This window comes from Montipora capricornis, chromosome 14, assembly GCF_036669925.1.
Source record: "Montipora capricornis isolate CH-2021 chromosome 14, ASM3666992v2, whole genome shotgun sequence".
Taxonomy (NCBI): Eukaryota; Metazoa; Cnidaria; class Anthozoa; order Scleractinia; family Acroporidae; genus Montipora; species Montipora capricornis.
The window spans coordinates 631485-650000 of record NC_090896.1 but is presented as its reverse complement, the minus strand read 5'-3'; the positions used below and the strand labels follow the sequence as shown (position 1 = coordinate 650000).

The 18516-nt window shown below is 37.7% G+C and overlaps 1 protein-coding gene across 1 annotated transcript in view; it reads left to right on the top strand.

Moving 5' to 3' along the window:
• Window positions 1-18516, top strand: part of LOC138032240 (neurogenic locus notch homolog protein 1-like) — an 86150-nt gene that overhangs the window by 54275 nt on the left and 13359 nt on the right. Inside the window, exons 25-37 of the mRNA XM_068879868.1 lie at window positions 1511-2544; window positions 3887-4130; window positions 5252-5410; window positions 6033-6272; window positions 7227-7522; window positions 8240-8487; window positions 9991-10230; window positions 11142-11437; window positions 12155-12402; window positions 13906-14145; window positions 15057-15352; window positions 16075-16322; window positions 17826-18065. The gene's annotated coding sequence lies outside the window, so the exon portion shown is untranslated. The remainder of the gene's footprint in view (window positions 1-1510; window positions 2545-3886; window positions 4131-5251; window positions 5411-6032; window positions 6273-7226; window positions 7523-8239; window positions 8488-9990; window positions 10231-11141; window positions 11438-12154; window positions 12403-13905; window positions 14146-15056; window positions 15353-16074; window positions 16323-17825; window positions 18066-18516) is intronic.

The following is an 18516-nucleotide window of genomic DNA, read 5'->3' as shown; positions in this document are numbered from 1 at the left end:
TAAAAGCGTACGATAGGTTGATTGGTCTAAGACTGACAAGACTGTTGGCATTTCTCCGCTAGTACGGTCATATCACTGCTTAGTAAATTAACTCGAAGTGCCATAAAGCTCCATGAAATAATAATAATAATAATAATAATAATAATAATAATAATAATAATAATAATAATAGTAATAATAATCAACACCAACATGAAAGGCAAGATAACATCGGAGTATATCAGAAGAGTCAAGAGGCTGTGTATATCAAAACTCAATGGAGGAAATTTGATAGATGGCATCAATACCTGGGCTGTAGGTGTAGTACGCTACAGTGCGGGGATTGTGGACTGGACAATGGAGGAGGTAGCCAACTTGGGTAGAGGAACTACGAAGATCTTGGCAATGAATGACTGTCTAGTTTATATTAACGATCTGCCAAATTGCCTTAGGTTGACCTCCCAAAGGATGTTTGCTGATGTTACTAACATAACCTTTGCGGCCAGCACATTTACTGATCTTGAGAATGGTTTAAACTCAGAGTTAAGAAGTCTTAATCTATGGCTTATTTCTAACAAACTGAGTTAGACCGAATTTATGGTTATTAGGTCAAACCAACGTTTACAGTCATTCTCTGACGATCAGATAAACATTGAGATCAATGCTAAATTCAGTAAATTAAAAGTTAAAGAAGATAAATCACTAGACGTGATAATGTTGCACGCGTTTTGCATAATTCCCAAAAGACTTTTTCGCTATTGTTTTGGTACACTAACATGGTCACCATGACGTCAGGAGCAAGCCAAGAATTGCAAGAGCTATGGCTTATCGCTCTGGCTGGAACTGGAAATAACTCCTCCCCTGTAATTAATTCATTTACACTCTTTGCCTATCTATTAAAATTCTGCCTCTATGTCAGACCTCGTCCCCCGTGGCACACAGAGAAAGGAAGGTGTAACTATCGGGTATGAACAATAAGCACTTAATGACTGGCCCCAAGGGAAACAGTGAGTTTTGTTTCCCCGAGACCCTCAATGTTCCCCGAGGCGAAGCCGAGGAAAACATTGAGGTCGAGGGGAAACAAAACTCACTGTTTCCCGAGGGGCCAGTCATGAAGTGTTTTGTTATACCTCCCAACTCAAAATAGAACAATACACAGATAAAAATTATTTGCTTGACGTCGGCTGGCGTACAGATTTGCCGCCGTTTCAAAGGTGCACGACCTGATCACGTGTGATTCGAAAGTTCAAGTTGTTGTTGCCCTAGGGCGTCATGAAGTTTTGTTCGCCCTAGGGCGTCATGAAGTTTTGACCAATGACACGTGACACATTCTCCTCCAATCAGAAAACGTATTTGAGTTGGGAGGTATATCAAAGGATTATTTCCTTCTCGTTAATATTTTTGTCAGACTTGCTTGCTGCTCACTCCCTTTCTCCTTCACAGCCAAATTTTTTTATTAATAAGCAGGACTAGGAATAATCTGGTCACGAAATAACTAAAATCGATGAGCTAACAGGTTTACTCTCAGTAGGCACGTATCAGTGCTGAGGCTGTGGGTGAGTAAAGCAAGGATCCCGATTTCCAGCGTTAGTCCTTCGTGAGAGCAAAGGTATTGACAACAATCTTCCTTCGGATATAAATTATCTTACATAAATTCACCATTGATGAAACCAAATGCGTAAGTAAAAAATGGTTAACTCTGTTTTGAACAATTAACCGAATTCAGGCCATTCCTTCGAGAAGACGAAATGAATAAAAGGGGTTCGTTCACGACAATGTTTTTTTTCAATTCTTTTCTTGTGAATAGTTTTCCCTTTCTTGCTGTTTGCTGGAACGCTTTCAATTTAGTTTTCCTTTATAAATAACCCAACGCTATCCTACTTGATTGTGACACGAATCTTGCTGATATAGGTTTTGTGGAATCTGCAAAGTTGAAATGTTTTGAAAAATTGATGTTGTAGGCGTTTTTTAGTTAACATGGTGCGATAATATGTCCCGGAATTTTATTGAGTAGTCTTACATTTCTCTTTAAATTTTCCTCTTTTTCGTTTTTCTCGTATCTTTTTATTTGTCACAATTTGCCATTTGAATAATACACGGGCTTTTTTGGAATGAGACGTTTATTTCTTGACGTAATTCTTCTGGTCAGTGCTGACAGTATGCAAAATTTCGATTTTTGAACAATATCTCGTTCCCAAAAGAATCAACTTGTTTTTTGGCACCTTGGTTTGGACGTTATGCATAATGAAAGTTCCTTTTTACCTCTGGGACAGGTTGAACCAATGAAAAAGTGTCTTGCTTTTTTGACACGTTTGTGCAAAAATACATTCAGGCAGGAGCCGCGTTTGATGAAATTTTAATCCACACCCATTCTAATCTCCTATTGCAGTTACAAGGCGTTCTGATGTGTATACAGTGTAGGTACGAGTTAACTGTTGTTGGAGGGAGAATCTGCTGTTTTAAGCCTATTAAACCAGTGAAGCTTCATCTTGGGAACCTACAGTTAATATGAACAACTCTTTGCGAGCTTTCTAACTTGTAATAAGCAGAACTGGCAGACGGGAGGTACTTGGTTCATCTCTTGTTGCGGTAAACACGTTCATGTCAGGATTGACTCAACGATAAGTATTCTCAAATGGTTTATACTTTGAGTTAGCTAGTTTTCGGTTTTTGACCTGTACAAGTTAAGTTATGTATTTGTCCTGTAAAGAGAACAAGTTCAAAAATTTGAAGGATTCAGTTCTTTATCGCTTGCAGCTGATCATGTTTTGAAGTTCTGGAAATCGCATTCTGGAAACCTTAGGGTTAACATACACCTTATTCCAAAATGGCCGCCATTTAGATATTCTTTTGTTTTTATTGAAATTAGACCTTGATGCCTCGTTCAAGGCAAAATATTCTTTTGAATTTTCAGCTCAAGAACTAGGCATCTAGGGCTAATTTGAATAAAAACAAAAGAACATTTAAATGACGGCCATTTTGGAATAAGGTCTATTGTCACTGGGATTTTGATGACGCCCTTGTTTCTTCCAACCGGAAGTACATGAAGACATTTCAATATAACAAGAAAAGATATGCATAAAGGAGTCATTTTCCATATCCGGTTATGGTATTTTTGACTATGAGGAAGAACATCGGTTTTTCTGGTTTGGGGGTGAGGGTGGGAGAAAGGGAGGGATAATTCGTTTAAGATAGTGTAAATGAAATATCTCCCGCTCCCTGCGTGATGTAATTCTTTACCATTGCTCAGTGCTTGTTATGCGAGCTCAATGATAAATTTGACTATGAAAACACTACAGAAACTTTTTTCTACTCCTCGCAACTTCGTCACTCTTCCTTAAATCCAAAAATGTTCATGTCCAATATGAGAAAAGAACTTCTAGCCACAAACCAATAATGCCGCGCAATACAAAGAGAAAATAAAAAAAGCAGTGGTGACAAACATAAACAAGCCCCTTGTTTGTAATTATTTGCTGGACGTTTCATAGCTTTCGATATACATCCTCAGAGGTCAATGTTAACTAAACTTAAACTAATAAGTAACTAATGATTAATTAATAATGATTTATTAATAAAGTAACAGGGAGTTAACAGTCACTTCTGAGGATGCATGTCGAAGCATATGAAACGTCAAGAAGGTAATTTCAAACAATGCGCTTGTTTATGTTTGTCACGCCGCCGTTTGCGTCTTATTTTTGATGTAGTACTCATGATAATTAATGTATTTATAATGATTACCATTATAATTCTTAGTATAATTATTATTCTAATTATGATAATTATTATTATTAGAAACAAAGTATTAAGTTAATTTCGGGCGCAGACCATTTTTTATATTAAAAATATAAAATGTACATAAATAAATGTTAAAAAATTAACTGATACAAAATATTTTAATCCGTTGCAGTTGCAAGGCGTTCTGATGTGCCTACAATGTGAAGATGAGTTGACTGTGGTTGGACGAGGTGCTGTCGCAGGGATAATTTGCTTATTGAAACCTGCTAAACCAGTGAAGCTACATCATGAGAACCCTCAGTTAATATGAACAACTCTTTGCCAGCTTTTTAGCTTGTGCGGACAAGCAGAAGAACTACTTGTTCATCTCTTTTTGCTGATGTCAACAAGTTCATGGCAGGATCATTGACTCAGTGGTAAGAATTTTCAAATGTATTTTACGTCAAGTAAAATTCATTTTCTCTCCCGTTTAGAGCTGACCATGTTTTGGAGACCGCTTTCTGAAAACCTTAAGGTTAAGATAACCTTAATTTTAAGATTTTATCGTCGCCCCTGTCTCTTTCCACCCTAAGTAAATTCATAAAGATAAACCATTATAAGGAAAAGGGATGGGTATATAGGCTAGAAGTCATTTTCCCTATCCGGTTATAGTACTTTCGACTCTGTACTTAAATATTATTTTACCGTCCAAATCTTGAAAGTGGATTGCTTTTATTGGGTGGGTAATTGTCAAAGCTTTAAGAGTGTAAATAAAATATCTTCCGGAACGTAGTGCCGTAGTTTAATTCCTTTTTCACTGCTTATTTAGCGCTTTGTCATGCGTGCTAGTCATAATCTGTTTGCGTTGTTAAGAAAGTGACATAATTCCTAAACTTATGTTCAGTTGGCTCTTTCTCTCCACTTTACATACACTGGTGTCTTGCTTTCAAAATGGTAAAGTTAATGCTTATCCCTTTTCCCTATATCGATTTATCTACATGTACTTAGTTTAAGGTAAGAAGAGACAGGAACGACGTCAAAATTCCAATAATAAGATAAGTTAACCTTGAGGTTTTCAGAAAGCAGTCTCCAAAACATGGTCAGCTACAAACAATAATGATGTGAATTCATCAGAAGTTTTAACTTGTTCCTTTTTATAAGACAAATACGTAAGTTACCTTCTAGAGGTCAAAACAGCACTTCCTCCAGGCACAGTCAACTCGTCCCTACACTGTATGCACATCAGAATGCCTTCTAACTGTCATAGCAGACAAGAATGGATAAGAGGTTAGGGTAAGGTTAAAGCTATTTTCCCTATCCGGTTATTCCATCCTTTTCAGTGTAAATGAAATATCTTCCGGAGCGTAGTGGCATAGTGCAATTCCTCTGTCACTGCTTATTTAGTGCTTTGCCATTCTTTTCAGTCAAGATCCGTTTGCGGTGTTTATAATAAAGTTAAATACCTGATCATGTTGTATTCAGTTACTATTGTTTGGTGTTATAAACTTTGTAATACCCTTACCCCTAACACGTTCTTGTTTCCTATTCCTTTTTAAAGTCTGCTAAACCAGTGAAGCTACATAATGGGAACTCATAGTTATTATGAACAACTCTTTGCGAGCTTCTAAACTTGTGCTGACAAGCAGAACTGGCAGAGGTGAAGTACTTGGTTCCTTCGAGTTGCAGTAAACACGTTCATGGCAGGATTCACTGGACGGTAAGAATTCTTTTCAAATGAGTTATAAGTGAGTTTCGGTTTTCACAGTCACTTCTACAAGTTAGCTTACGTATTAGTCTTAAAAATAGAACCAGTTCAAACTTCTGATAAATTCATGCCCATATCGTTTATAGCTGACCAAAGGAGACCGCTTCCTGGATACCTTAAAGTTAACTTAACCTTATTAATGGCCATGGGCCTTTGACGTCACCACTGTCTCTTCCCACCCTAAACTAAACACATGTAGATAAATCATTATAAGGAAAAGAGATAAGTCATTTTCCCTATGCGGTTATGGTATTTTCAACTCTGTATTTATTAAAAATGATTTTATCGTCTAAATCTTGAAAAAGTATTGATTTTTTGGGGGTGGGTAATTCGTCAAAGAGTGTAAATAAAATACGTCCTTTAGCCACGCTGTAAAGGCGTAGTAAAATTCCTTCATCACTGCCTAGTGCTTTGTCATGCGTGCCAGTCACAAAGTGAAATTCCTAGAGTTTTGTTCAGTTGGGTCTTTCTCTCCTCTGTACATGGTCTCTTACTTTGAAACCGATAAAGTTATAATTAGTGATTGGTGTTAACGTAACTCCAACCCCTAACCCATTCTTTCCTCGTGTTTCAGTTAGAAGGCGTTCTGATGTGCATATACAGTGTAGGGACGTGTTGCCTGAGAAAGTGCTGTCTAGAATTTGCAGTTTGAAGCCTGTTAAACTCGTGACGCTACATCCTAGCAACTCGCAGTTTATATGAGCAAGTCTTTGCGAGCTTTTTATCTTTTGCGGACAAGCAGAACTGAAAGAAGTGAAATACTTGGTTCGTCTCTGTTTGTGGTAAAGACGTCCATGGCGGGATTCCCTCAACGGTAAGAATTTAAATTCAGTTCAAGTGGTTTATACGTTCACATTTTTCTTCTAAAAAGAACAATTTCAAACTTCGGAAGCATTCACGTTTTCCTCGCTTGGAGCAGATCATGTTTTGAAATTTTGGAAACCGCTTTCTGGATACCTTAAGGTTAAGGTTTGCGGGATATTCTACTGAAGCATATGCTATGCTACGTGGTGCAGTTTAGTGCTTTGTCCTGCGAGCTCATGTGATTCCTCATAGGATAGATTCCGTCAATATTGTTTACAGTCCGTTAAAGATCTTAAGAAAGTAACATTCCTAAGTTGTGTTCGGTGTGGTCTTTCTATTTAGCACTTCCGCAAAACCTTTAAAATCAGAAACACAACCACATCCTACTACAATACATCAGGTAAAACACAGATAGCCGCATCTTACAAGAGCTTACAATCTCCATGCAGGTTATCTTGTCGGCTGAAATGCGCGTACACACTCCTTAAATTGTTCGAGTTGGTGCTCACAATTCGGTCAACTGAGTTTACTACTAATAATAATACTTTATTCCTATTCAAATTATCTTGAAATTAAAGGAGGGTCTTGAGGTTATCCTCTTTAAAGTTTCCCGTAATAAAAATTAACAAACAAAAACTAACAAAGTTATATATAATATTAAAGAGGCCCTGTTATATGGGAGTTTTAGTCATCCCATTTTCACTAAAATTCCGGGGGCAGTTATCCCTCATTGCGGCTAAAACTACTTATCTTTGGAATTTGAGTTGATATAGTGATTGAAGCTCGGTTTATCTCGGGCTAATTTCCAAAACTGCTGCCGGTCCATTCCCAATCTTGACTCGATTCTTGCCCATACTGATTTGTAGTTTTTCTTCGTTGTAGTCATAAGGAGAGATAATTTTTGAAGTGCATCAGTTTCCATTCTGACACAATGTGCTAGCCATTTGATCTGTTGTTTTTCTAGACTATACTTACAAATGCGAATTAACTACCAAGAAACCGTCCTTATCTACTTGCGCGGTTGGTGGGCGGGCAAAATCCCGGCAAGTAAACCCACTGTAAAGAAGACACGATGTCTGCAAGCGCCTTTGGACAAACGACGGGATGCATTACGCTTACTAATAAGGAAAACATCACGGGACGACGATGAGGAAGAAGCCAAACAAGAGAAAAACGAAAAAGAATGAGGAGAACACGAATGGCAAAACAACGATAGCCAAGCTCATGGCTGTCAGAGAAGTGATCGCAAAGCAACATCAAGTTAGTGCGCAAGACAAAGAAAAATAAAAAAAGCAGTGGTGACAAACATAAGCAAGCCCATTGTTTGTAATTATTTGCTGGACGTTTCATAGCTTTCGATATACATCCTCAGAAGTGACTGTTAACTACAAATTTGAACTAATAAGTAACTAATGATTAATTAATAATGATTTATTAATAAGTTAACAATTAGTTAACAGTCACTTCTGAGGATGCATGTCGAAGCATACGAAACGTCAAGTGAGTAATTTCAAACAATGCGCTTGTTTATGTTTGTCACGCCGCCGTTTGCGTCTTATTTTTGTTGTAGTACTTATAACTTAGGTAAAGACGGCAATCAATAATGCCGTGTAACACTGGTCAAGATTCCCCTGTCCCCTCGCCTCGCAACCTCGTTCCCAGGGCTTCTCCCTCATTTGGGGGCGGGGCTTTCCCTACCGCCCCGCCCCCACCTGAGGGAGAAGCCCTGGGAATGAGGTTGCCCCCCTCAAAAAAAAAATATTATAATTATTATAATTAATGCATTTATAATAATTACCATTATAATTATTAGCATAATTATTATTCTAATTATGATAATTATGATAATTATTATTATTAGAAACACAGTATTAGGTTCATTTCGGGCGCAGACCATTTTTTATATGAAAAATTATAAAATGTACATAAATAAATGTTAAAAAATTAACTGATACAAAATATTTTAATGTGTTGCAGTTGCAAGGCGTTCTTATGTGGCTACAGTGTGGAGATGAGTTGTCTGTACGTGGTTGGAGGAGGTGCTGTCGCAGGGATAATTTGCTTATTGAAACCTGCTAAACCAGTGAAGCTACATCATGAGAACCCTCAGTTAATATGAACAACTCTTTGCCAGCTTTTTAGCTTGTGCGGACAAGCAGAAGAACTACTTGTTCATCTCTTTTTGCTGATGTCAACAAGTTCATGGCAGGATCATTGACTCAGTGGTAAGAATTTTCAAATGTATTTTACGTCAAGTAAAATTCATTTTCTCTCTCGTTTAGAGCTGACCATGTTTTGGAGACCGCTTTCTGAAAACCTTAAGGTTAAGATAACCTTAATTTTAAGATTTTATCGTCGCCCCTGTCTCTTTCCACCCTAAGTAAATTCATGAAGATAAACCATTATAAGGAAAAGGGATGGGTATATAGGCTAGAAGTCATTTTCCCTATCCGGTTATAGTACTTTCGACTCTGTACTTAAATATTATTTTACCGTCCAAATCTTGAAAGTGGATTGCTTTTATTGGGTGGGTAATTGTTAAAGCTTAAGAGTGTAAATAAAATATCTTCCGGAACGTAGTGCCGTAGTTTAATTCCTTTTTCACTGCTTATTTAGCGCTTTGTCATGCGTGCTAGTCATAATCTGTTTGCGTTGTTAAGAAAGTGACATAATTCCTAAACTTATGTTCAGTTGGGTCTTTGTCTCCACTTTACATACACTGGTGTCTTGCTTTCAAAATGGTAAAGTTAATGCTTATCCCTTTTCCCTATAACCATTTATCTACATGTACTTAGTTTAAGATAAGAAGAGACAGGAACGACGTCAAAATTCCAATAATAAGATTAAGTTAACCTTAAGGTTTTCAGAAAGCAGTCTCCAAAACATGGTCAGCTAGAATCAATAATGATGTGAATTCATCAGAAGTTTTAACTTGTTCCTTTTTTTAAGACAAATACGTAAGTTACCTTCTAGAGGTCAAAACAGCACTTCCTCCAGGCACAGTCAACTCGTCCCTACACTGTATGCACATCAGAATGCCTTCTAACTGTCATAGCAGACAAGAATGTATAAGGGGTTAGGGTAAGGTTAAAGCTATTTTCCCTATCCGGTTATTCCATCCTTTTCAGTGTAAATGAAATATCTTCCGGAGCGTAGTGGCATAGTGCAATTCCTCTGTCACTGCTTAGCTTACGTATTAGTCTTAAAAATAGAACCAGTTCAAACTTCTGATAAATTCATGCCCATATCGTTTATAGCTGACCAAAGGAGACCGCTTCCTGGATACCTTAAAGTTAACTTAACCTTATTAATGGCCATGGGCCTTTGACGTCACCACTGTCTCTTCCCACCCTAAACTAAATACATGTAGATAAATCATTATAAGGAAAAGAGATAAGTCATTTTCCCTATGCGGTTATGGTATTTTCAACTCTGTATTTAAAAATGATTTTATCGTCTAAATCTTGAAAAAGTATTGATTTTTTGGGGGTGGGTAATTCGTCAAAGAGTGTAAATAAAATACGTCCTTTAGCCACGCTGTAAAGGCGTAGTAAAATTCCTCTATCACTGCCTAGTGCCAGTCACAAAGTGAAATTCCTAGAGTTTTGTTCAGTTGGGTCTTTCTCTCCTCTGTACATGGTGTCTTACTTTGAAACCGATAAAGTTATAATAAGTGATTGGTGTTAACGTAACTCCAACCCCTAACCCCTTCTTTCCTCGTGTTTCAGTTAGAAGGCGTTCTGATGTGCATATACAGTGTAGGGACGTGTTGCCTGAGAAAGTGCTGTCTAGAATTTGCAGTTTGAAGCCTGTTAAACTCGTGACGCTACATCCTAGCAACTCGCAGTTTATATGAGCAACTCTTTGCGAGCTTTTTATCTTTTGCGGACAAGCAGAACTGGAAGAAGTGAAATACTTGGTTCGTCTCTGTTTGTGGTAAAGACGTCCATGGCAGGATTCCCTCAACGGTAAGAATTTAAATTCAGTTCAAGTGGTTTATACGTTCATTTTTCTTCTAAAAAGAACAATTTCAAACTTCGGAAGCATTCACGTTTTTCCTCGCTTGGAGCAGATCATGTTTTGAATTTTTGGAAACCGCTTTCTGGATACCTTAAGGTTAAGGTTTGCGGGATATTCTACTGAAGCATATGCTATGCTACGTGGCACAGTTTAGTGCTTTGTCCTGCGAGCTCATGTGATTCCTCATAGGATAGATTCCGTCAATATTGTTCACAGTCCGTTAAAGATCTTAAGAAAGTAACATTCCTAAGTTGTGTTCAGTTTGGTCTTTCTATTTAGCACTTCCGCAAAACCTTTAAAATCAGAAACACAACCACATCCTACTACAATACATCAGGTAAAACACAGATAGCCGCATCTTACAAGAGCTTACAATCTCCATGCAGGTTATCTTGTCGGCTGAAATGCGCGTACACACTCCTTAAATTGTTCGAGTTGGTGCTCACAATTCGGTCAACTGAGTTTACTACTAATAATAATACTTTATTCCCATTCAAATTATCTTGAAATTAAAGGAGGATCTTGAGGTTATCCTCTTTAAAGTTTATGGGAGTTTTAGTCATCCCGTTATCACTAAAATTCCGGGGGCAGTTATCCCTCATCGCGGCTAAAATTACTGAGACGAGTATCCCTAAAACTACTTATCTTTGGAATTTGAGTTGATATAGTGATTGAAGCTCGGTTTATCTCGGGCTAATTTCCAAAACTGCTGCCGGTCCATTCCCAATCTTGACTCGATTCTTGCCCATACTGATTTGTAGTTTTTCTTCGTTGTAGTCATAAAGAGAGAGAATTTTTGAAGTGCATCATTTTCCATTGTGACACAATGTGCTAGCCATTTGATCTGTTGTTTTTCTAGACTATACTTACAAATGCGAATTAAGTACCAAGAAACCGTCCTTATCTACTTGCGCGGTTGGTGGGCGGGCAAAATCCCGGCAAGTAAAGCCACTGTAAAGAAGACACGATGTCTGCAAGCGCCTTGGGACAAACGACGGGATGCATTACGCTTACGAATAAGGAAAACATCACAGGACGACGATGAGGAAGAAGAGAAACAAGAGAAAGACGAAAAAGATTGAGGAGAACACGAATGGCAAAACAACGATAGCCAAGCTCATGGCTGTCAGAGAAGTGATCGCAAAGCAACATCAAGTTAGTGCGCAAGACAAAGAAAAATAAAAAAAGCAGTGGTGACAAACATAAGCAAGCCCATTGTTTGTAATTATTTGCTGGACGTTTCATAGCTTTCGATATACATCCTCAGAAGTGACTGTTAACTACAAATTTGAACTAATAAGTAACTAATGATTAATTAATAATGATTTATTAATAAGTTAACAATTAGTTAACAGTCACTTCTGAGGATGCATGTCGAAGCACACGAAACGTCAAGTGAGTAATTTCAAACAGTGCGCTTGTTTATGTTTGTCACGCCGCCGTTTGCGTCTTATTTTTGTTGTAGTACTTATAACTTAGGTAAAGACGGCAATCAATAATGCCGTGTAACACTGGTCAAGATTCCCCTGTCCCCTCGCCTCGCAACCTCGTTCCCAGGGCTTCTCCCTCATTTGGGGGCGGGGCTTTCCCTACCGCCCCGCCCCCACCTGAGGGAGAAGCCCTGGGAATGAGGTTGCCCCCCTCAAAAAAAAAATATTATAATTATTATAATTAATGCATTTATAATAATTAACATTATAATTATTAGTATAATTATTATTCTAATTATGATAATTATGATAATTATTATTATTAGAAACACAGTATTAGGTTCATTTCGGGCGCAGACCATTTTTTATATGAAAAATTATAAAATGTACATAAATAAATGTTAAAAAATTAACTGATACAAAATATTTTAATCTGTTGCAGTTGCAAGGCGTTCTTATGTGGCTACAGTGTGGAGATGAGTTGACTGTACGTGGTTGGAGGAGGTGCTGTCCCAGGGATAATTTGCTTATTGAAACCTGCTAAACCAGTGAAGCTACAACATGAGAACCCTCAGTTAATATGAACAACTCTTTGCCAGCTTTTTAGCTTGTGCGGACAAGCAGAAGAACTACTTGTTCATCTCTTTTTGCTGATGTCAACAAGTTCATGGCAGGATCATTGACTCAGTGGTAAGAATTTTCAAATGTATTTTACGTCAAGTAAAATTCATTTTCTCTCTCGTTTAGAGCTGACCATGTTTTGGAGACCGCTTTCTGAAAACCTTAAGGTTAAGATAACCTTAATTTTAAGATTTTATCGTCGCCCCTGTCTCTTTCCACCCTAAGTAAATTCATGAAGATAAACCATTATAAGGAAAAGGGATGGGTATATAGGCTAGAAGTCATTTTCCCTATCCGGTTATAGTACTTTCGACTCTGTACTTAAATATTATTTTACCGTCCAAATCTTGAAAGTGGATTGCTTTTATTGGGTGGGTAATTGTTAAAGCTTAAGAGTGTAAATAAAATATCTTCCGGAACGTAGTGCCGTAGTTTAATTCCTTTTTCACTGCTTATTTAGCGCTTTGTCATGCGTGCTAGTCATAATCTGTTTGCGTTGTTAAGAAATTGACATAATTCCTAAACTTATGTTCAGTTGGCTCTTTCTCTCCACTTTACATACACTGGTGTCTTGCTTTCAAAATGGTAAAGTTAATGCTTATCCCTTTTCCCTATAACCATTTATCTACATGTACTTAGTTTAAGGTAAGAAGAGACAGGAACGACGTCAAAATTCCAATAATAAGATTAAGTTAACCTTAAGGTTTTCAGAAAGCAGTCTCCAAAACATGGTCAGCTAGAATCAATAATGATGTGAATTCATCAGAAGTTTTAACTTGTTCCTTTTTTTAAGACAAATACGTAAGTTACCTTCTAGAGGTCAAAACAGCACTTCCTCCAGGCACAGTCAACTCGTCCCTACACTGTATGCACATCAGAATGCCTTCTAACTGTCATAGCAGACAAGAATGTATAAGGGGTTAGGGTAAGGTTAAAGCTATTTTCCCTATCCGGTTATTCCATCCTTTTCAGTGTAAATGAAATATCTTCCGGAGCGTAGTGGCATAGTGCAATTCCTCTGTCACTGCTTAGCTTACGTATTAGTCTTAAAAATAGAACCAGTTCAAACTTCTGATAAATTCATGCCCATATCGTTTATAGCTGACCAAAGGAGACCGCTTCCTGGATACCTTAAAGTTAACTTAACCTTATTAATGGCCATGGGCCTTTGACGTCACCACTGTCTCTTCCCACCCTAAACTAAATACATGTAGATAAATCATTATAAGGAAAAGAGATAAGTCATTTTCCCTATGCGGTTATGGTATTTTCAACTCTGTATTTAAAAATGATTTTATCGTCTAAATCTTGAAAAAGTATTGATTTTTTGGGGGTGGGTAATTCGTCAAAGAGTGTAAATAAAATACGTCCTTTAGCCACGCTGTAAAGGCGTAGTAAAATTCCTCTATCACTGCCTAGTGCCAGTCACAAAGTGAAATTCCTAGAGTTTTGTTCAGTTGGGTCTTTCTCTCCTCTGTACATGGTGTCTTACTTTGAAACCGATAAAGTTATAATAAGTGATTGGTGTTAACGTAACTCCAACCCCTAACCCCTTCTTTCCTCGTGTTTCAGTTAGAAGGCGTTCTGATGTGCATATACAGTGTAGGGACGTGTTGCCTGAGAAAGTGCTGTCTAGAATTTGCAGTTTGAAGCCTGTTAAACTCGTGACGCTACATCCTAGCAACTCGCAGTTTATATGAGCAACTCTTTGCGAGCTTTTTATCTTTTGCGGACAAGCAGAACTGGAAGAAGTGAAATACTTGGTTCGTCTCTGTTTGTGGTAAAGACGTCCATGGCAGGATTCCCTCAACGGTAAGAATTTAAATTCAGTTCAAGTGGTTTATACGTTCATTTTTCTTCTAAAAAGAACAATTTCAAACTTCGGAAGCATTCACGTTTTTCCTCGCTTGGAGCAGATCATGTTTTGAATTTTTGGAAACCGCTTTCTGGATACCTTAAGGTTAAGGTTTGCGGGATATTCTACTGAAGCATATGCTATGCTACGTGGCACAGTTTAGTGCTTTGTCCTGCGAGCTCATGTGATTCCTCATAGGATAGATTCCGTCAATATTGTTCACAGTCCGTTAAAGATCTTAAGAAAGTAACATTCCTAAGTTGTGTTCAGTTTGGTCTTTCTATTTAGCACTTCCGCAAAACCTTTAAAATCAGAAACACAACCACATCCTACTACAATACATCAGGTAAAACACAGATAGCCGCATCTTACAAGAGCTTACAATCTCCATGCAGGTTATCTTGTCGGCTGAAATGCGCGTACACACTCCTTAAATTGTTCGAGTTGGTGCTCACAATTCGGTCAACTGAGTTTACTACTAATAATAATACTTTATTCCCATTCAAATTATCTTGAAATTAAAGGAGGATCTTGAGGTTATCCTCTTTAAAGTTTATGGGAGTTTTAGTCATCCCGTTATCACTAAAATTCCGGGGGCAGTTATCCCTCATCGCGGCTAAAATTACTGAGACGAGTATCCCTAAAACTACTTATCTTTGGAATTTGAGTTGATATAGTGATTGAAGCTCGGTTTATCTCGGGCTAATTTCCAAAACTGCTGCCGGTCCATTCCCAATCTTGACTCGATTCTTGCCCATACTGATTTGTAGTTTTTCTTCGTTGTAGTCATAAAGAGAGAGAATTTTTGAAGTGCATCATTTTCCATTGTGACACAATGTGCTAGCCATTTGATCTGTTGTTTTTCTAGACTATACTTACAAATGCGAATTAACTACCAAGAAACCGTCCTTATCTACTTGCGCGGTTGGTGGGCGGGCAAAATCCCGGCAAGTAAACCCACTGTAAAGAAGACACGATGTCTGCAAGCGCCTTTGGACAAACGACGGGATGCATTACGCTTACTAATAAGGAAAACATCACGGGACGACGATGAGGAAGAAGAGAAACAAGAGAAAGACGAAAAAGAATGAGGAGAACACGAATGGCAAAACAACGATAGCCAAGCTCATGGCTGTCAGAGAAGTGATCGCAAAGCAACATCAAGTTAGTGCGCAAGACAAAGAAAAATAAAAAAAGCAGTGGTGACAAACATAAGCAAGCCCATTGTTTGTAATTATTTGCTGGACGTTTCATAGCTTTCGATATACATCCTCAGAAGTGACTGTTAACTACAAATTTGAACTAATAAGTAACTAATGATTAATTAATAATGATTTATTAATAATTTAACAATTATTTTACAGTCACTTCTGAGGATGCATGTCGAAGCACACGAAACGTCAAGTGAGTAATTTCAAACAGTGCGCTTGTTTATGTTTGTCACGCCGCCGTTTGCGTCTTATTTTTGTTGTAGTACTTATAACTTAGGTAAAGACGGCAATCAATAATGCCGTGTAACACTGGTCAAGATTCCCCTGTCCCCTCGCCTCGCAACCTCGTTCCCAGGGCTTCTCCCTCATTTGGGGGCGGGGCTTTCCCTACCGCCCCGCCCCCACCTGAGGGAGAAGCCCTGGGAATGAGGTTGCCCCCCCTCAAAAAAAATATATTATAATTATTATAATTAATGTATTTATAATAATTAACATTATAATTATTAGTATAATTATTATTCTAATTATGATAATTATGATAATTATTATTATTATTATTAAAAACAGTATTAGGTTAATTTCGGGCGCAGACCATTTTTTGTATGAAAAATTATAAAATGTACATAAATAAATGTTAAAAAATTAACTGATACAAAATATTTTAATCTGTTGCAGTTGCAAGGCGTTCTTATGTGGCTACAGTGTGGAGATGAGTTGTCTGTACGTGGTTGGAGGAGGTGCTGTCGCAGGGATAATTTGCTTATTGAAACCTGCTAAACCAGTGAAGCTACATCATGAGAACCCTCAGTTAATATGAACAACTCTTTGCCAGCTTTTTAGCTTGTGCGGACAAGCAGAAGAACTACTTGTTCATCTCTTTTTGCTGATGTCAACAAGTTCATGGCAGGATCATTGACTCAGTGGTAAGAATTTTCAAATGTATTTTACGTCAAGTAAAATTCATTTTCTCTCTCGTTTAGAGCTGACCATGTTTTGGAGACCGCTTTCTGAAAACCTTAAGGTTAAGATAACCTTAATTTTAAGATTTTATCGTCGCCCCTGTCTCTTTCCACCCTAAGTAAATTCATGAAGATAAACCATTATAAGGTAAAGGGATGGGTATATAGGCTAGAAGTCATTTTCCCTATCCGATTATAGTACTTTCGACTCTGTACTTAAATATTATTTTACCGTCCAAATCTTGAAAGTGGATTGCTTTTATTGGGTGGGTAATTGTTAAAGCTTAAGAGTGTAAATAAAATATCTTCCGGAACGTAGTTCCGTAGTTTAATTCCTTTTTCACTGCTTATTTAGCACTTTGTCATGCGTGCTAGTCATAATCTGTTTGCGTTGTTAAGAAAGTGACATAATTCCTAAACTTATGTTCAGTTGGGTCTTTGTCTCCACTTTACATACACTGGTGTCTTGCTTTCAAAATGGTAAAGTTAATGCTTATCCCTTTTCCCTATAACCATTTATCTACATGTACTTAGTTTAAGGTAAGAAGAGACAGGAACGACGTCAAAATTCCAATAATAAGATTAAGTTAACCTTAAGGTTTTCAGAAAGCAGTCTCCAAAACATGGTCAGCTACAAACAATAATGATGTGAATTCATCAGAAGTTTTAACTTGTTCCTTTTTATAAGACAAATACGTAAGTTACCTTCTAGAGGTCAAAACAGCACTTCCTCCAGGCACAGTCAACTCGTCCCTACACTGTATGCACATCAGAATGCCTTCTAACTGTCATAGCAGACAAGAATGTATAAGGGGTTAGGGTAAGGTTAAAGCTATTTTCCCTATCCGGTTATTCCATCCTTTTCAGTGTAAATGAAATATCTTCCGGAGCGTAGTGGCATAGTGCAATTCCTCTGTCACTGCTTAGCTTACGTATTAGTCTTAAAAATAGAACCAGTTCAAACTTCTGATAAATTCATGCCCATATCGTTTATAGCTGACCAAAGGAGACCGCTTCCTGGATACCTTAAAGTTAACTTAACCTTATTAATGGCCATGGGCCTTTGACGTCACCACTGTCTCTTCCCACCCTAAACTAAATACATGTAGATAAATCATTATAAGGAAAAGAGATAAGTCATTTTCCCTATGCGGTTATGGTATTTTCAACTCTGTATTTAAAAATGATTTTATCGTCTAAATCTTGAAAAAGTATTGATTTTTTGGGGGTGGGTAATTCGTCAAAGAGTGTAAATAAAATACGTCCTTTAGCCACGCTGTAAAGGCGTAGTAAAATTCCTCTATCACTGCCTAGTGCCAGTCACAAAGTGAAATTCCTAGAGTTTTGTTCAGTTGGGTCTTTCTCTCCTCTGTACATGGTGTCTTACTTTGAAACCGATAAAGTTATAATAAGTGATTGGTGTTAACGTAACTCCAACCCCTAACCCCTTCTTTCCTCGTGTTTCAGTTAGAAGGCGTTCTGATGTGCATATACAGTGTAGGGACGTGTTGCCTGAGAAAGTGCTGTCTAGAATTTGCAGTTTGAAGCCTGTTAAACTCGTGACGCTACATCCTAGCAACTCGCAGTTTATATGAGCAACTCTTTGCGAGCCTTTTATCTTTTGTGGACAAGCAGAACTGGAAGAAGTGAAATACTTGGTTCGTCTCTGTTTGTGGTAAAGACGTTCATGGCAGGATTCCCTCAACGGTAAGAATTTAAATTCAGTTCAAGTGGTTTATACGTTCATTTTTCTTCTAAAAAGAACAATTTCAAACTTCGGAAGCATTCACGTTTTTCCTCGCTTGGAGCAGATCATGTTTTGAATTTTTGGAAACCGCTTTCTGGATACCTTAAGGTTAAGGTTTGCGGGATATTCTACTGAAGCATATGCTATGCTACGTGGTGCAGTTTAGTGCTTTGTCCTGCGAGCTCATGTGATTCCTCATGGGATAGATTCCGTCAATATTGTTTACAGTCCGTTAAAGATCTTAAGAAAGTAACATTCCTAAGTTGTGTTCAGTTTGGTCTTTCTATTTAGCACTTCCGCAAAACCTTTAAAATCAGAAACACAACCACATCCTACTACAATACATCAGGTAAAACACAGATAGCCGCATCTTACAAGAGCTTACAATCTCCATGCAGGTTATCTTGTCGG